The sequence below is a fragment of the Mauremys mutica genome, chromosome 13 (assembly GCF_020497125.1).
Source record: "Mauremys mutica isolate MM-2020 ecotype Southern chromosome 13, ASM2049712v1, whole genome shotgun sequence".
NCBI classification, from domain to species: domain Eukaryota; kingdom Metazoa; phylum Chordata; order Testudines; family Geoemydidae; genus Mauremys; species Mauremys mutica.
Window position 1 is genome coordinate 28,540,169 of NC_059084.1, and position 20,645 is coordinate 28,560,813.

The window sequence follows — 20,645 nt, forward strand, 5'->3', positions numbered from 1 at the left end:
AGAATTCATTAGTCATTAAGGGAGGGGGTGGAGGATGGCGGGGGGGGGGGAGCAAATACAGTTAGTGATTATGAAAAAAAATATCAGAGCTGTAAGAAGCATATGTTGGAGTCATAATCCTGACACCTCTGTGTCTCAGCAAAGCAGCTAGTAATTGTACCATAATGAAATGTTCTTGTTTGATAACCAGTTAATTAGAGAAGACAATTATTCCAAACCCTGCTGACGCCCGTGGAACTGCTCTGTGTTGCACACGCACAGAATGACAGGAGTAGCAGTATCAATAAGCTTTCCATTCCAGCCCTGTTGTTTGAAAAAAAACCTGTTTTGTAAAATGGGGTGGGCGGTGAAAAGGAACCCAGAACTACCACAGAAACATTCTCCTCATCCATCCAGGAGCTGGGACTGATTTTACAATGACAATTACCACCCAACTGACTGATTCTTTGCCCAGAAAGTCTAGTTTTTTGATGAAATCTGGAGGGTTTTTCTTTGTTTTAAATACCAAATATGTATCAGTTACTTTCCAACAAGGTGCAGTTTGGCATTACTATTATTTCTGACTGCAAATTTGGTGCACTTCATAATGAAGAGGATCAAACTGCTTTCCCTTTGCACCCCCACCACATAACTCTATATGACCCATCCTGCCCCAGGCCATATGACCCAATAATGACCAGCCTTCCCCCATCACCTCCCCACTCTGAATGTGACTGTATCGCTATATAAAGCCATAGAGACCATTACCAGCATTGCCACCAACCCAGACTGACCATGGTCCTCATTGGGAAGTATAACTCCATATGAACTATCCTACCACACTATAACCATATACAGCCTGCAGCTGTGCATCCTGCCTGGGCAATATCCTCCATATGGCCCTACCATCCTCACTGCCCAGTGGCAGTTCCATATTACACCTGCACTGGTCCTCTCTGCCCTGTACTCCTGATGGCTCTCTCCCCACTCATGTCTTCGCCACCGTCAACCCCAAGGTCTCCCAAGTGGACAACTCCTCCGACTTCCTGGGCAACGTCCCCCACAGCCCTAGGAGCAATGTATTCTAATAATAATGCCATGAGTAGTAGATAAGGAGTACATGCCATACAAAGTAGAAGCAGCCTTAAGTGACATGGAGCAAGAAAACTTGCTGTTTTGTATCAACACAGAAAAGCACTGCAGCCCATACGGTGCGGAAGAAATTTGTTTTTTCTCCCCAGATACTGTTGCAAGACAATGCCAGGTCTGGAAGCCCCAGCCTTGTTCTGTTGTTTGCCTCTGGGGGGCACTTACATGTGCAGGTGTAATATCTTGCAGACAGAACTGCTGGCCTGAGGGTTCACTGTGGGAGAGCAGCCTCCAAATTACATAGTACGATAGAGATACTGCAGTGTTAATAAAATAAAAAGTGCCCATGCTGGTGATAACAAGTACTGTGGGGTGGCTGAAGATGGCACTCCTGGTATGAACCCAGGGAATGTTATTTTCATTGGCCTGTGCTCTGTTTCATGCCTAAATCTCTGGTGGTGACAAATCAAAAGATTTTTATATTTTGGAGCAGTTTATCACGATGTAATTAAAATAAACGCCAAGGTGAAATCACAGCTAGGAGGCTTTAAAGACAGAGCAAGCTTATAATGTGGGTCTGGCGCTGTCCTCCATAGGAGGTGAGCGTGCAGCCCCTGCCTCGTTCTTTGAGCCTAGTGTTAATGGTGGTTCAAACGATTAGAACTACTGTGGACTTGGGAATACGTTGCTGAGTAGAGACCTTAAAAGCAGAAAGCACGGGAAAATGGGGATATGATGCCAATGAAATGTAAGCTAATGGAGGAAAGACAAAGAACAGTGGTGCAACGTAAGCCTGGCTTGACATGAATAATTGGACATGGATGATGTAGACACTGTGTGTGCGACTGCAGTCATTCACTGGGAAAATACCCACTCCATGGCCTGGAGGAATGGCGTATCCCAGTGCAGTGAGGATGGGTCCACAGGCTAGGGAGGCTGGTGACCAGAACACATGGTGCCAGCTAAGGAACTTGCACACAGGGTGGAGCGGGAAAAACGGTTCTCATGGGCCTGTCCTCTCTTTCCCCTCCTCCCTCAGCTGAGGAGGAAGCAGCTGTTTTGAGTAAGGAGTGGGAGGAAGACAGCACCCAACCTAAGGTATCCTGGGAGAATAACAAGGATGTAACAAACACCCACTAGATTTCTGTCTTGGCTCTCTGAGGAGAAGAGCTCAGACTCTTGGGGCTATGCTAAAGGAAGCTCAAGCCTTCCTTCTTTCACCATACAGCACTGCTAGATCACTTGACCTCTCCAGGGAACTTCACTCATTCTGTTCTCAGGGAGAAACATTCAGCTTCCCCCAGCCCGTATTCCCCTTAGGACATGAAGGACTGTGCAAAAGCCTTGGATGGCACTCACAAGGCCTTGCTGTCTGCTGCCAGTTAGTGGTACCAGTCTGGCATCACCCCATCGCTAGCAATAGCCAGTTCATTTCACTGTCGCCTATTACCTCCCCACTGAATTACCACGGTTCATCATTGCCAGCTCTCTGTATAAACACTATTACTGGTCACTATTATGCCAGGTTGCCTGACAACACCATGCTGTATATTGTCCCCAACAAGTCTAGGCTTCACTGTGGCTGAAATGTAATATAACTTTACAACAGGCCTCAGACTCTCTTATATCTTGTAGGTGATATATGCAGTACCCTGTCAGTAAGTGATGTATCTGGTCCAATGAGCAGATGTCTCTGATTAGATGGGTGATCTATTATTTTCTGCTGAGCAAGTAATTTTTTCCTTGGGTGATTTATCCATTTAGTATAAACTCTGTTCCACTCCTCATGCAGTATATTTATATGGGAATGTCGCACATGAATTTTGCCATGGGTACTGTATATCGTTTCAAGCTCTCAGATGGACCTCCAAGAGAAGACTGATAGAGTAGGTATAGCAGCAAGGTGCGTGGGACTTAATATCCACGCCGGTAAGAGCAAAACAATGAAAATAAAAACAGCCAGCTCGACGACGATAGTAGTATGTGACATAGAATTGGAGGAGGTGAACGATTTTAAATATCTTGGTAGTTACATATCGGCTGATGGTAATATTCAGAAGGAGATATCTACCAGAATCGGTCTTGCAGCAACTGCATTCTATAGACTTCAGAACATTTGGAGGTCGGCCATCTTGCAAATGAAAACCAAGGTAGAGATCTACAGGTCGAACGTCCGCTCTGTGTTGCTTTATGCGGCGGAAACATGGCGGACCAACAAGAAGATAGAAAGTCGGCTTCGGGGTTTTGAAGGAAGGTGTCTTAGGCGAATTCTCAACATACACTGGCCGCAGCGTATCACCAATGTTGAAGTGAGCCGATTAACGGGCATTAACAACATAGTGGATGAAGCCAAACAACGAAGATGGAGATGGTTGGGGCATGTGTTGAGAATGGGTGCTGATAGACACCCTCATATTGCCCTACGATGGACACCACAAGGAAGAAGGAGGAGAGGTAGACCATTGGGGACGTGGCGAAGGACCATTGAAGAGGAAACGAAAGGCATGGGAATGAAGTGGGATGAAATTTGCTGCCTCGCTCAAGAACGAAATGAATGGAGGAGAATGGTTGACGCCTTATGCTCCACTGGGAGTAAATAAGAGGAAGAAGAAGAAGAAGAAGACGACGACGACTGTATATCGTTACTTAGCATACTGCATGTGTCCATTTCTGAGTGTAATGTAGCCACAACAAGCTATATTCTGCTCTCAGATTCATTTAATCCCACTGAATCCCAAGCCTCAAAAATGCAGTCAAAACTGCTGGTGAGTTTAACCTGATTTTGATGAAATCTCTGTGAAATGGTGAATTTCACCTGTTTTATGATGTAAAGCCCATGGTCACTTGAAAGCATTGTTCATGACTCTTGTGCCGATCCTGGTCTGAGTTTCAAGTTTTTAATGAAACCCCAAACCAGCAACTTTCATATGTTCAATGGTTTCATAATGCAACTTTCATAAGCCTCCAGTATTTATCCACATGAAAATGTAACTGTGATGCTTGCAGACCAAGTGCCAGCTCTTGCCAAGCCTCCTGGGCCTCACTGAATACTGACAAATGCATAGCTGGAAACCAGTCTGGATCACCTGTGTGTTCATATTGTTAAAATAGATATTAGAGTTACAAGAATGCGTTTAGACTTTATGTAATGATTGTAGGATGCTGCATGCATTAATCTTACTTATAATATCTGTATCCCATCTTATAAGGTAATGTTTCAAAGTGTTTGCTCTGTATCTATTCACGTTTGCTAAGACTGTAAATCCCCACAGTTGGGAAGAAGCATTACCAAGTGTGAAATGCTAGTTTACCACAAGAGATATTATCTCCTCCCCAACAAAAGGCCTGGACAGACCAGACAAGCCATTGTGAAACACCAATGGATAAAATACTTTGTTGGCTGCTTCTGCCTGTCTGCAGAGGGGTGGGGGGGGGGGAAGAGGAGAAGAGAGGGTCCATATAATTATGTTGCTCAGGGGTGTGGAGTGTAGACCTTGCCAAAGACTCCTATTGACTTCAATGGGAATTAGATCAAGCACCTTGAGAAATTACTCTAAAAACCTATAGCAGAGATATAATTTTCTATTAGATTCTATAGGATGACGCAAAACGCCTATGGAAAAGTGACTGTGACCTTTAAAAGTTTTAACTTGAGTAAAATATTACTCTTTTTTAACTTAGGTCCATTTTACTCTATGTAAAACTGAGAAAAGCTAACCAAAGGGAAAGATGATTGCTTCTACATTAAGATAAATACAGGTTTCAGATTAGCAGCCGTGTTAGTCTGTATCTGCAAAAAGAACAGGAGTACTTGTGGCACCTTAGAGACTAACACATTTATTTCAGCATAAGCTTTCGTGGGCTACAGCTCACTTCTTCGGATGCATAGTTCCATTCTATGCATCCGAAGAAGTGAGCTGTAGCCCACGAAAGCTTATGCTGAAATAAATGTGTTAGTCTCCAAGGTGCCACAAGATATATACAGTATTTTTATATTAAGACAATGTTTATGTAACTCTAAAACCAGGGAGACATGATTCATAGTTACATGAAAGTGCTTGGTTCTGTTTATTCAAGAATTTGTTTTATGCTAATGCTCCTTTTTAAGTGGTAGCTGATATACACGGCAAATAATTAATTGAAAATTAAAAAAAATAAAGGTGATTAAATAATGAATGTAAACTGTATTTGTGATGTCAAGTACCCTGTAATTTAACTACCACTAACAATCGGTAAATCCAGAAGTTAGACCTAGATATATTATTAAGCCCCTTGTCTTTTCAAATACAGAAGTCAAACTACGCCCTCATCCCATCACAGTTTGAACACTGGGGGGAAGGGAACAAAAATCCCTGTTAAGGAGAAATTGTATCCCTATTCTGCCTGAACTCTGAGGGGTGAAGTTTTGAAGCATAAGCAAGGGGTCCCCAGCTGTTTAGCATGGGTTAGCCCTAAAAGACATATAAAGCTGGCATGTTATAGCAGCTACTCTCATCTTTTGGAATTTAAGACTAACTCGTGTGTGTTTACCTGCTTTAACCTTGTAAATAACTCTTTCATTTCTTTTTCTTAGTTAATAAACCTTTGTTTATTATAGGATTGCTTACAAGTGTTCACTTTGGTGAGAGATCTAGGATGCACTTAACCTGGAGTAAGTGACTGGTTCTTAGGGACTGGGAGTAACCTGAATATTGTTGTGATTTTTGGTGTAAGGGACCATCTATCACCAAGGCAAGCCTGCCTGGGTAGCAAGATAGACCGAAGTGCCCAAGGGGACTGTCTGTGGCTCCATGCTGAGGCTGTTGTGGTGCTTGATTTGTTCACACTTGTATACTTGGATTTCATCAACCAAGTATCAACACACAACCAGTTTGGGGTTTGTGCCCTGTTTCTTGAGGTGGGCATTCAGAGCCATGGGCCACTCCAGAGACCTTGATAGCAACGACCAAGGAAATCTGTGGTTTTCTGTTCTATGCAGGTGTCTAGGCGCTCCCATCAACATGTTAGCTAAGAGCCTTTTGGGTCTTTCCCCTGAGGTAGGATAGGGCTTTGGGGAGTGAGACACGGGGAATATGAACAGGGAATTGAGGATGGGAGGCAAGGGAACGGGGGCGGGGGGAAGAGGAGGCCACATCATTCATGTATCTTTTCAATATGCAGCAGAACCTCTTCTGGACATCTCAGCCGAACAAAATCTCCCAGCCCTTGGCGATTCAGCCACTGTCACCCGGAGTCAGGCATGGGCTGCTTATGTACAAGTGACAAGCAGGAGGTAATGATGATACCCTGGGGTCTTCGCCCTGGTTCCTCCTGCTGGAGATGAATAGAGTAGCACTGAACTAAGGCTAACTCCTGTCTTGATTTATACCTGTGCTATCCACTGACTTCAGGGAGGTTGCACTGGTCAGGGCAGAGTTTACCAACAGTGCTGAACATGAAATTTTTCTAATGGGGAAAACCTGGTCTCTGTTTCAGGTTAATGTAGTTCTCTCTCACTGTCGGGGCAATGACAGGGGTCTCTGGCTTGGAAAACCAAAGGCAGCACATAGGGAATGAGGTAGGGTCCTGGGGCGCTCATGGTAAAGAGATGGAACAGGGCAAGAACCACTGAAACCAGGAAGAGATTAAACCAGGCGACAAGCTCAGAGAGGCCGAGCGCACGGAAGAGGAGAAAAATTATATAAGCAGGATGGTTCAGTCAATCAATACAGCTAACTACAGCTGAGCTGTCAGAGGAAGGGCGCGAGGGCAGGGCATGCATGTCACTAATAGAAGGAATTAAAAGGAACCAAAACATCAAACATGCATCACATTGAATATAAAGGCTGGGTAGGGCCCCGGAGCAGAGGCAGTGCCAGCTAAGTCTCTGCATTTCACTCAGTGGGGTGGCTGGCAAGGTGATGGCAGTGCCCACCTTGCACCAAGCAAATGAAACTGAGGCAAACCAGCTCCTTCCCTTGATACTGTGATAGCGATGGGTGCTCTTGGAGGGCTGGCTGGCAGGCAGACAGAGATGGCTCAGGGCCAGTGTCTGCTCTCTTGCTCTGTGGAAGTGAGGAGCTCAGTTGCATGACATGAGCGAGATGCATGGACAGCAGGGAGAAAGGAGTCACAATGATCAGAGCCTCCAACCCCCATTTTCCCTATCTGTACATCCTCCCCCTCAATCTCCTGGCTGAGGAAAGAAGGACAGGATCCCTTTAGAACCTACTTGTTGCCCTATCTATGAGGAAAGATTGAAAAAACTGGCTTAGTTTAGTTGGAGAAGAGAAGAGTGGGGGGGGATGGGACAGGATAACAGTGTTCAAGTATGTAAAAGGTTATTATAAAGAGGAGGGTGATAAATTGTTCTCCTTATCCACTGAGGATGAGACAAGAAGCAATGGGCTTACATTGTAGCAAGGGAGATTCAGGTTAAGCATTAGGAAACACTTCCTAACTGCAGGGTGGTTAAGAAATTACCTAGGGAGGTTGTGGAATCTCATAATGGGAGGTTGGACAAGGGATGGTCTTGTTTACTTGGTCCTGCCTGAATGCCAGAGCTTGGATTAGGTGACCTATCAAGGTCCCATCCAGTCCTACACTTCTATGATTCTCCTTAATCAGCCATTGGGGTCACCATTCTGCATCTTTCCCCCTCAACTCCCTCAAGGGGTGAGCAACTGCCCCTGCTGGCCTTAGGCACAATCCTGTGAGGTGCTGAGCATTCCCCATTCCCATTAGTGCCAACTGGAAGGAGCTGAGTTCTCTCTCTGCCTCAGAGGATCAGGGCCCTATCCAGCAGGAGATACGGAACCGAAGATAGCTCTCTTTCTTGATGCGCTGCCGGTCTAACCTATGAAGACAGGAGGGTACTCTTGGATCCCCGATTATTCCCAAATGATTCAGCAAGCCTCTGGGACTCATCTCAGCAACACGCTTCCTCTAGCACAGGCCCAAAATGGCTTGCAGGAGGGAAAGAGAGACCCTTTTTGGGGGTTCCGTCTGTTCAAAAAACTGTGCCAGAATGCGAACGCGCTGACTGAGAGGGACAGCACAGGATGGCGTCTGGGGTCCTCTGTGCACAAACACTGAGAGGCCAGGGAACCTGTGTTTCCCCCTAATTTGCCTATTGACCTGGTTCAGACTTATAGCATAGGCTGGATCTGGGTATGAAACAGGGTTATCTGCACCACAGATTTGAGCTACATTTGTAGCCAGGCTAGGGGACAACCAAATTGTTCGGATCCCTGACACAGCTGTATGAGTATCATGGACAGGGCCTTTTGTTGCGACACCTACAGAGGCAGATGGGCCCGGTCACAGAGCTCCTCAGCGAGGGCTTTCATCATCAAGAACTCACCCCCTGTAATGACAGCAGTCCCGTAGGACCCGTGCTATTAGCGCCAATTCCAGTGCTAGGACCGTGCCTCCCTCAAACGGGAGCAAGGGTCCACTCCCCTCTCCTGCCTCCCATTTTTTAAGGGACAGAGGAGTAAAGGCTTTGACTGCCTTCTTCATTCTAGCACGACCTTTTTGCCCACATGTTTAAATACATGCCACACCCTCCAGGTGCAACAACTAGCCCTACTGGAGACCAGTGCACTTTGCACCTCATCCCTGGGAACCCCATGCAACAGCCTCCGGCCGACTTACGTTCAGGCTCTTCCCAAATCCAAGCCCTTGCTCCTGCAGAGCGTGCAGCCTGCCACAGCATGGCCAGCTCGACTGAGGGCAGCATTTGCCATTCATTCAATATAATGGGACAGCATGGCATTTAAAGAAGCAGTTTGAAACTAAAACCGAGTCAGTCCAGTGAGGTAGTGTCTGAATGGTACCTATCTGGATAACCTAAGCTCTTCTACATGGTGCTAACGTTAAATAGATTCCAGCATCTTGACTGAATTTCGACAGGTTGCCTAAACTCCATGCTTATTCCAGGACAGAATCTTCACTGCAGAATTAGAAGAGTTCCTTTCAATCCAATCCTCAAAATCCGCTAGTTAGTGTCAAATCAGCCTGCTCCTTTAAACCTCTCTCTAATATTGTGATTGTAGCTGTTTAATGAAAAAAAAAATAACATTGTGGCAAGGAATTATACAGGGAGCTGGGAGTTGAAGGAGGATTACTAGAGACAGGTACCCCATCTGATGATAATAGCTGAATTAGCATTTCACTTTTGAGTAAAGTATAAGCTATCTCTACAGGAACAGCTGCTAAACTATTTGCAAAGTTCAAAGAATGTGTATTATTATTATTTTTTTTGGTGTCACATTCTTTAGATTCTGGCGTAAGCCTCTTAGGAAAGGCCATGCCAGCTGTTGAAGAATGAAGATTATAATGTACTGCAAAAGTAGTGGTTAAGGTATTTAAAATTATTATTATTTATTATATTTATTATTATTTGCACATGGCAAGTTCAATGCCCGAAAGGGTTAAGGAGGGGAAGGAAATGGTGCAAGTTGCTGAACAGGTGTCCTTGAGCAGTACCCAAGGACAGGGAGATTGCTAATCCTGTATTCCACAGCATGATCAAATCACCAGGCAACAGATATAAATAAAAAAAAAGGCAGGAAATGAGGAATTTAGATACAAGTGTGTCAGAGGGAAAATGAAGATTCATTGTGAAGAGGCTGGGAAGAGAAGAAGAAGGAACAATATGACAAAAGGCACAAGTGATAAACCAGAAGAAAAAAAAAGGCTAAGAAATACACGTCCGTGACAGCAGCCTTCTAATCAAAGATGTTCCTAGATTATAGGTTTTCTTGCATAATATGCATTCTGTTTCCCAGTCTGTGTTTGTCTTTCAGTTAGTGGAGGAGAAAGAAAAAACATATTTGAAATGGGACGGAAGCAACCTTTATTTTGCTTATTTCATCAGGAGAAAAAAGCAAATTTGCTTTGTGGGAGCAGCAGCACCTGTTCAATAGCAAATAAAAGGCTACAGCTTTGCTATTGCAGTGCATATAATCATTAGCAACCCAAAGGAGAGAGAGAATTAACCCTCTGCTTGCTGTCAGAGGTATGTGGCAAACAGTAGTGTCTCGCTTCAATTTGTAGAGAAGCCATACGCAGTGTCGCTCAAATTAACACACACTGCCAATCAGCCAGCTGTGGTAGGGTATTGGATTCTGCCTGCCAGGAGGACTGGCACTGGGCCACCCTCTCTAACTGGAGGGATTGGATACACTGTGTAGCAGGGGTGGGCAAACTTTTCGGCCTGAGGGCTACATCTGGGAATAGAAATTGTATGGCAGGCCATGAATGCTCACAAAATTGGGGTGGGGGTGAGTGTTCTGGTTGGAAGTGCGGGCTCCGGGGTGGGGCCAGAAATGAGGAGCTCAGGGTGCAGGAGGGGGGCTCTGGGCTGGGGTGCGGGCTGCGGCTGGGGGTGTGGGCTCTTGGGTGGGGCTGGGGATGAGGAGTTTGGGGTGTAGGAGGGTGCTCCGGGCTGCAATCGAGGGGTTTGGTGGGTGGGAGGGGGCTCAGGGCTGGGACAGGGGGTTGGGGCATAGGGAGAGGCTCAGGGGTGTAGGCTCTGCGTGGTGCTTACCTCAAGTGGCTCCTGGAAGCAGCGGCATGTCCCTTCTCCGGCTCCTGTGCAGAGGCACGGTCAGGCGGCTCTGCACGCTGCCCCGGGTGGGAACAACATGCAGAGTGGAGCCCCACGGCTGCCTCTATGTGTAGGAGCCAGAGGGGGGCCATGCCGCTGCTTCCCGGAGCCGTGTGGAGCAGCCCCTGACCCTACTCCCTGGCTGGAGCTCATGGGCCAGATCCAGCCCACGAGCTGTAGTTTGCCCACCCCTGCTCTGTAGTGATCCTGGCCAAGGTACTGCCACAGGCAAGGAATTTATGGACTATCCTTCACCAGCACAGAGATGGTGGCTGGGTTCACTCAATGCCATATAACTTTTAAATGTAGCATAATGGGACATACAGCTCAATGTATTTGTGATACTTAATGGGCATGTGCTGTGAAATGGTCAGCATGTATCAGAAAGGTGTGACTCGATAATGCAATGGCTCCGGTCAGCTATGAATAGATTCATCAGACAACCAAATTCAAACCCCTGCCCTTGGTCCTCCCCTCTTGCCTCATCCTGGACATTCTCTTGAAGAGCTGGCACCAAAACTCACCTGCAGGGAGAGCTTTGAGACCATCTGAAAACAAGAAATGATAAGGTTTGCAATCTTTGTCCAAGCAAAATAGAGCCCTCAAGTCCAAGAGGCTCTGGGAGGAGTTCACGTCCAGTTATCCTCTTATAAAAAGTGGAAAGCTCAATGAGGCAAATGATGCATACAAATATTGTCTGAATATGACTAATGTGCTGGGAGCACTTTTGCCTCCTTTAAAATCATAGAATCAGACAAATGTAGGACTGGAAGGAACCTTGAGAGGCCACCAAGTCGAGTCCCCTGTGCTGAGACAGGACCAAGTAAACCTAAGCCATCCCTGACACATTTGTTCAACCTTTCTTCTGAAAAACCTCCAATGATGGTGACTCCACAACCTCCCTTGGAAGACTGTTCCTGAGTTTAACTACTTTTAGAGTTGGAAAGTTTTTCCTAATATCTAACCTACATCTCCCTTGCTGCAGATTAAGCCCATTACTTCTTGTTCTACCCTCCCGAGTACACGAGAGCAACTGATCACAGTACTATTTATAATATCCCTTTACATATTTGAAGACTGTTACCAGGTCCCCATCTCAGTATTCTTTTCTCGGGACTAAACATGCCCCATTTTATAACTTTTCCTCACAGGTTTTCTCTACCTTTTGTCCTTTTTGCATGTCTCCTCTGGACTCTCTTTAATTTGTCCACATCTTGTCTCAGAACTGGACACAGAACTCCACCTGAGGCCTCACCAGTGCTAAGCAGAATGGGACAATTACCGGCAGTGTCTTACATATGACACTCCTGTTAATACATCCCAGAATGATATTAGCCTTTTTCAAAACTGCATCACATTGTTGAGTCATTAAATGTGCAATTCACTATAACTGTAACTCCCAGATCCTTTCCAGCAGTACTACCACCCAGCCAATTATTACTCATTTTGTAGTTGTACACTTGATTTTTCCTTCCTAAGTGAAGTACTTTGCACTTGTCTTTATTGAATCTCATCTTGTTGAATTCAGATCAATTCTCCAATTTGTTAAGGTCATTTTTAATCCCAATCCTGTGCTCCAAACCCTTCCCACCTTGGGGTCTGTGATGTTATTGATATAATCTGGGACCATATAGAACATGGTTGCAACCAAGGTCCTGTAGTGGCACCAAATCTTATGTAAAGGGGGTCATATAAGGTGTCTAAGACCAGGTTATGGGTTGCTGGTTATGATTATGCTGTCTGCATGCATGTGTCGTTTTGTAGTTGAAGTTCTGAATACTGGCTCTATACTGTCTGTACTTCAAACTTATGCTGTGCTTCTGGGAAACATCCCAGACAAGTTGGTGTTAGCCCTGCCTAGCCTGCTTGATGGCCCATTAAGGACCATCAGCTATACAACTGACCCATTAAGAGAAGGCAGATACGCCTTGTAACTCAGCAAAGTATGCAGGAACTTGCCCATGTGATTCCGGACTCCATTTTGCTGTAATTTTCCACAGTAAGGACAAAGAGGTTCTTACACCTGGAAAAGACTATAAAAGGCTGATGCCTCATCGTCATCTTGTCTTCAATCCTGCTTCTTACCTCTGGAGGGACTTGGATACAAACTGAAGCTCTGAACAAAGGACTGAATGACCCATCTCAGCTGTGGATGTACTCCAGAGACTTGATTTGAACCTGCAGTTTATTCTATCGCTGCTACAAGCCTGAACTAAAAACTTTGCCATTACTGTATGTAACTGATTCCATTTAACCAATTCTAGCTCTCATCTCTATCTTTTTCCTTTTATGAATAAACCTTTAGATTTTAGATTCTAAAGGATTGGCAACAGCGTGATTTGTGGGTAAGATCTGATGTGTATATTGACCTGGGTCTGGGGCTTGATTCTTTGGGATTGGAAGAACCTTTTTCTTTTATTGGGGTGTTGGTTTTCATAACCATTCATCTCCAGGATGAGTGGCACTGGTGGTGATACTGGGAAACTGGAGTGTCTAAGGGAATTGCTTGTGTGACTTGTGGTTAGCCAGTGAGGTGAGACCAAAGTCCTCTTTGTCTGGCTGATTTGGTTTGCCTTAGAGGTGGAAAAACCCCAGCCTAGGGCTGTAACTGCCCTGTTTAAGCAATTTATCCTGAATTGGCACTCTCAGTTGAGTCCCACCAGAACAGCATCGTCACAGGGTCATTTGCAAATTTTAGAAGCATATGCTCCACTACATTATCCAAGTCATTAATGAAAATACTGAAGAGCAGTGGACCGAGGGTGACCATTGTGAGACCCTACTAGATAAATCCTCCCAGTCTGACAGAGATCCATTCACAACTACACTTTGAGTATGGTCTTTCAACCACCTTCTAGTCATTTCATCTACACTACATTTCCCTAGTTTGCTTTTGAGAACATCAGCTATCTACAGTCTTGATTCGCCATACCTTGCAGATCCCAAACTTCTGATGACATCAATGGGAGTTGTGTGTGTGCAAGGAATGCAAGGTTGGGTTCTCTATGTTATACCAGCTACACCATAACATTTTGGGGACATATCCCTAAATCCACAGTTTTTATGCAGGAAAACCCTTGGTGAAGTCAATGGGAGTTTTGTCTGAGCAAGAACTCAGTAAAAATTGAGTAAGACCTTCAGGATTTGGCTCATCGTTTGTCTGGTTTTAATTGTTGTAAGGAATCCTTTATTATGGGGCTAACGGTATATCTTTCTGAACACTGGGTTGTGTGGCAGACTGCAATTCATACTTTGCATGGACCTTACTGAGAGATTATCTCCATGTGCAAAACAATGTAAATTAAATTTCTTTCAGATACTTTATAAACATTTAAAAAAACATCCGTGTCTCTAGAGCTAGGCATGTACTAGAACCAGTAATGAACTCTGAAGAGTCTTTTCAGAGGATCTAGTGAATTGTAGCCTAGTAAAGAGAGTGCTGAGAGTCAGGATTGCTGGTTTTTATTTCTATTTCGGCCAAGGATTCAACAAAGTGACTATTCTAGCCACTCACCTTCTCCCCCCCTCACTTTGCCCATCTGTTAAATAGGGATAATGATGCTTACCTACCTATTTACAAAGGAATGTTTGAGTTAATATATTAATTGTAGAAATGTAAGCCTGGAAGGGACTTTGATAGTCAAGCCCCTTGCACTGAGGCAGGACTAGGTGTTATCTAGACCATCCCTGACAGGTGTTTGTCTAACCTGCTCTTAAAAATCTCCAATGACAGAGATTCCACAACTTCCCTAAATAATTTGTTCCAGTGCTTAGCTACCTTTACAGTTAGGAGGATTGTATCATGCTTTGAGACGCTTAGAAGAAACGCCCGATATACTGTATGTTCTGAGCACCAGTCAGTGTTTTCATATATCAAAGAAATTGTGTTCATTTAACCTGTCTTTTTTTCCTTAGCATTTGCTTAGGAATGTAAATGAAGGAGACTGGAAATACTGGCAGCTTGGCCAAGAGAAAGCAAATAGGGACTAAACAAACCATAATCCAGCCAAACTGTTCAAGAGCAAACGTGCCCCATCTCACAAACCACCAGTGCAGCCCCAGAGTCAAAGATAAATAGTGTCCTCTCTGCCAGGGCCTCAGGCGGATGGGGTAATTGTAGCAAGAGAAATGTATACAGATGGAGACAAAACCAGGAAGTTAATATTTAAGCATTCAGACAAGGAACAAATGACTTAATTAAATCAATTAGAAAGTGAGAGAAATCGAGCCACTTATAAAGCATGTGTAAAGAAATGGAGAGTGCCATTGCTCTCTTGTAAAAGAAAATAAGAGAGAATTAGCAGGCAAGAAAAATGGGCTGGTTTAATTCCTTCTGTTAATTAGAGCTGAGTGTTCGCACCTTGCTCAGTCAGGGGTCGCACCAGTGTTTCCATTATGTAAACCCAATTTTCAGCTGGGCTGGGCTGAAATTGGGTCTCCCATCCACAGAGACATCTTTAACATATTAAGAAAGGAAGATGCAGTTAGGGCTGAAATTAAGTGGCAGGAATAAAGGCAGAGAAAGCTGCTGTCTCAGAAGCCTCGGCTGGGTTTCTTCTGTGCATCTATAACTCAGATATGCCATGGCTCTGTACATAGGAGGGGACAGAAACCTAGGGGCAAATCCAACCCCTGCTCTGCGGAGGGTCTCTTGGCAGCAGAACTGATGCAGCTCAGCTGTGTAAGGGGGAGGTGGAAGGACTACAGGACATGGACTCTGGTATGGCAGCTCACAAGGGTGTGAGGGGGGCATGCATGGGCTGCATGAATCCTCCTGTCCTCCTCTTCCACCGGATGCTGCAGAAGGGAGGGCCCTTGGGGTCTACTCCAGCTGTTGAGCCAGAAGGGCCTTTGTGCAGCTGCTCCATAGTCTGGGAGGCAGAGTCCTCTCCCGTGGCTCTCTGGAGTTAATGGGGTTATATCAGGGGTAAATTTAGCCCATTACATTCCTGGAGGGTCCTAATTCATATGGTGTCATAGGACGATTTACTGTGAGAGTCAACCATAAGCTACAGGGGAAGGTAGGTTTTAAGCAGAGTATTAACGACTAGAAGTGAAAGTGGCTCCATGGCATAGAGATGGGGGCAGGGGGGAAGGAAGGGCCGATTTCCAGATGAAGGGTGCAGCCCATGCAAAAGGCACCAACAGCTGTGGACAGCATGGAAGAGGGGACAGAAAGACGTCCCAGAATGGAGAAGTGGAGTCCGTGGGCTTGTTTTTTGTCTTGGTTACATTGACCAGGATTACTTCTGCACTACACCAATGCAACTGAGATCAGAGCAGAAGCCAGGGAGCAGATGGGTATGAGGTCAGAGATGTGGAGGTGGAATAAGGCCCTGGAGAGATCTGAAATGTAGGAGCGTCATTCTGAATTGGTTGAACAGCTATATAAGGGGGAGCTAGAGTGAAGGTGACAGTGAGGATAAGACTGGTATGATTCCCAGACCTGGAAAGAAAGAACATTCATAGGGACCATGGGAATTGCCAGACCAGACCAGACCAGACTCGGGGTCCATCTAGTTCAGTATCCTGTCCCTAACAGTGACCAGTGAAAGATACGTCAGAAGCAGGTGCAGGAAGCCCTGCAACAGACAGTTCCGGGATAGCCTGCTGCCAAGCGATATTTCTTTCTGACCCCATTAGTGGTTGTTGTCTTATGCCCTGAAGCAGAAGGGTTTATATCCCTCCTAGAACAACTCTGTTTATTTAAAAAAAACCTTAATATCATATCTCTAGGTATTCTCATTTTCCATATAAATGTTCAACTATTACTGGAATTCTGCTAAGTTCCTGGCCTCAATGACATCATGTGGCAATGAGTTCCACAGGCCAACCTTCTGGATGTGCTGAAGTACAGAGAGTAATTATTTAGGAAGACTAGTAGATAAGGATTTCAGGATTAAGAATTTCAATAGAGGCCTGGTCAAAGCCAGGATGAATCCCAGCAAGAGGATGGTGCTGGACACCTTCCAGAGAGAAGAGGACAGAGAAGGTGTGAGGCCAAGAGGAATTCCAGGAGGTCTGGCTGTAGGAGCAAAGCAGAGGTGAGTTTGTTAAGTGAGAGCAGGGTCAGAGAAAGGGAACAGAGTACTTTTTATCTAGGGGGAGAACTTTGGGGCTATTTAGTAATAAGAAGTTATGGTGTATTCAGGAGACAAGACACAGCAGCAGAGAGATGGGAGAGGATTGGATCAGCAAACAATCAAAAGGGTCATTGCCATAGAAAGGGATGTCCAAGACTTTACACACCATGCCCTAGCTGTTAAAGTCCATTGGGTGAATAATAACCAGAATATGGGCTCGATTGTGCAACCACTGATCACAGTGCTAGTAATCTCATTGAAGTCAGTGGGACTCTGCCTGAATAAACACTCATTGATGTGAGTGACTAGTGACTGAGGGTTGCAGCACTGCATCGTGTGAAAAAGGTCTATGCACATTCTGACAGCACCCACCAGAACTAGTCTGACCATCTGGTTTATCATGTAAAGGACAGGAAGCATGAAAAATCCTTTTTAGTCACAATTTAGAAGTCATCTGAATATTCATTTTCTCAACTGATTCTGGGTTTCGGATGCAGGGGTGGTGGAAGCTTTCTAACAGTGGGGGAGCCACCAGTGCCCGAACCGTGGCCCCGCCCCATCTCTGAGACCCCTCCCCACTCCTCCCTCCGTGGCACCACTCTCACACTACCCCTTCCCCGAGGCCCCAACCCTGTGCTGCCCCTTTCCCCTGAGGCCCCACCCCTGTGCTGCTCCTTCCCCCGAGGCCTCTCTCCTGCTTCCCATCTCTCGGCTTTATGGCAGATAAAAAGGGGGGGGGCATGGCCCCCAGACCTCCCTGTTCTGATGTCATTTGCAGTCTCTCAGGGTGAATGATGTACTTCTCTCAATTGGCATTTTTATATTTATACAGGTTAGAGATTTCTTTAGAACGTAAGAAAATAACATACATCAAGGAATAACCAATACGAATGGTATTGAAGACAGTACGGAGGCCTCATGCAGCCTGGCAAACAACACTAGTGTGGAGAGTCATGAATCTTTGCAGTGAAATAAAATGCCTTTTACCCCACTGGAGTGAAAAACATCTATGTTGTTTGTGTTTGAACCAAAGCAACAGGGGCTATTTTCCCAGCATAGACAGAACCAATTGAAACGAAAGCTATCTGCTGCTCCTGTCTTAAGGGTAGCCACCTGGAATCCTGGCAGTGGGAGCACTGGGAACTCAGAGACAGAGGGCACAGGTCCCAAGTTGTCAGCAAGTCTTTAAAGTGAGGGCTCTGTGCTTTAGGAGAGAATGGTGAATTTCCGAACGGTTGGATTCAGAGACCAGTTGCAGAAAATGTCAGATCTCTCCCCCTCTGATAAAAAGACACACTTGCTACCAAAAAAGGGTGCCCTGGGGTCTTTGCAATAGGCAATTACAGGGCTTTTGTAACTGACTCAACATCAACAAGAATAGCTAAACTGAGCCTAGAAATCTCTGCGTGAAACAGACTGTGGGCTGTGTGATGGCTACAGAGCAGGGATGTTCCCTGTGTGATGTTACACTGAAGATCTGCTTCCTGGGCTTTTTTGAAGTCTTAACACTGGAGTTGAGGCTGCCAATGTGGCGAGAAGCTATTGTAGTTTATAGGCAAGCCCCAAATCAGTGAATCAGCACATACAAAACTGTCTCCTGTCTAGGCATATTTTACATGACTAGCTGTAATAACAAGCCCTGAGAATTTCCCAGCTTTTGCATGCATACGAGGGATTTCTATTGTCTTAAATAATGTTTATTATTATTCAAATGAAATTACTTCCCAAAGGAAAGTCCCTCCTCTCCTTCCCAATGGCATGAAAGGTCTCTTTGCAAAGGACAAAGAACATAAGAACGGTCATACTGGGTCAGACCAAAGGTCCATCTAACCCAGGATCCTGTCTTCCGACAGTGGCCAATGCCAAGTGCCCCAGAGGGAATGAACAGAACAGGTAATCATCAAGTGATCCATCCCCTGTCACCCATTCGCAGCTTCTGGCAAACAGATGCTAGGGACACCATCCTGCCCATCCTGGCTAATAGCCATTGATGGACCTATCCTCCATGAATTTATCTAGTTCTTTTTTGAACCCTCTTATGTTGGCCTTCACAACATCCTCTGTCAAGGAGTTCCACAGGTTAACTGTACACTGGGTGAAAAAAATACTTCCTTTTGTTTTAAACCTTCTGCCTATTAATTTCATTTGATGGCCCCTAGTTCTTGTGTTATGAGAAGGAGTAAATAACACGTCCTTATTTACTTTCTCCACACCAGTCATTATTTTATAGACTCTATCATATTCCCCCCTTAGGGCAGGTCCATAATCACCGCGCGGGTCGACGCGGTGAGTTTGACTTCTCGGAGTTCGAACTATCGCGTCTGATCTAGACGCGATAATTCGAACTCCGGAAGCGCCGCGGTCGACTCCGGTACTCCACCACTGCAAACGGCGGTGGTGGAGTCGACGGGGGAGCCGCGGAGTTCGACCCCGCCGCGTCTGGACGGGTGAGTGGTTCGAATTAGGGTACTTCGAATTCAGCTACGCTATTCCCGTACCCTAATTCGAACCCCCTTTTTAGTGTGGACCAGGCCTTAGTCATCTCTTTTCCAAGCTGAAAAGTCTCAGTCTTATTAATCTCTCCTAATATGGCAACCGTTCCATACCCCTAATCATTTTTGTTGCCCTTTTCTGAATCTTTTCTAATTCCAATATATCTTTTTTGAGATGGGGCAACCACATCTGCATGGAGTATTCCAGATGTGGGTGTACCATGGATTTATATAGAGGCAATATGATATTTTGTCTTATTATCTATCCCTTTCTTAATGATTCCCAACATTCTGTTTGCTTTTTTGACTGCCGCTGCACACTGAGTGGATGATTTCAGAGAACTATCCACCATGACTCCAAGAACTTTCTTGAGTGGTAACAGCTAATTTAGACCCCCATCATTTTATATGTATAGTTGGGATTATGTTTTCCAATGTGCAAAGCAGAATGCACATTGCATAAGCAGCTCAGCGCTAAAGCTCAAGTTATCTTCCCTTAGACACTACAATGGTATGTATCTGATCATATCCCCTGACCTGCACAGGTGGGAGACATTGTGTGTGGTTCTATCCTTTCCCAGTGGTAGGAGCCTGAGCTACCTCCATGAACGTGTCTACCTCTCCGCAGTCTGCAGGGAGTGCCCAGGAGCCAGGGGATCCATGCAGGGAGAGAGGGAGGCTGGGGCACATCACCCCCCCCCCAGCTCTATGGAGGTCAGAGCAATAATACAGCCTTAGACCTAATCTGACCTGACACCATCATTCTAACTCACCCCAGTAGAGTAACTGCCATTAAAATCCACAGAGTTCTACTCCGTGCCCTAGTTAATATTACTGCAGCAATCAGTGTGTTCCCTACGTACTCATTTAGGGACTATCACAAATACTGTCAGCAAGGCTAATTACTTGTGAACTGCAACAGTAAAGATGTGACTAGCGGATGCACTGTGTTAACAGCTGATCACCTAACGGGTCTCCAACATGTCAAGGAAGCTGCAATTCCGACATGCAGTGTGGTGGGATGGGAGTTGTAATGTTAGCTTTGATAGGTCAGGCTCTGAATACAAAACTTTAAAAAAATCTGTTGCATGCAGGAACTCCATCTGTGTGTATGCTCACTGGAGGATGCGATAAGGACAGCAGCACTCAGAACATATTCACTAGTGGCTTCCGAATCACAGCTCTATCAAATGGCATGCAGCAGGTTGTGAGCATTCCAGGCCAAGTCCATAAAAAACTATCTTTGATTCATTGTAGCTGCACTGCGTTATGATATAGCTGCTCTTGAGATTTGTGTGTGGAGAGAACTTACCTCCACTGGAATTATCCAGGGGCCAGGTCACAAATTACTATACAGAATTAGGAGCTCGAAATGGTGCATGCAAACCCTAAAGCCTTGCTTTTAGTGTC

At 45.3% G+C, this 20,645-nt stretch overlaps 1 protein-coding gene across 6 annotated transcripts in view; it reads right to left on the reverse strand.

Moving 5' to 3' along the window:
* The window catches only part of TOX2 (TOX high mobility group box family member 2), a 266,106-nt gene that overhangs the window by 26,394 nt on the left and 219,067 nt on the right, over nt 1-20,645 (reverse strand). The window lies entirely within an intron of this gene.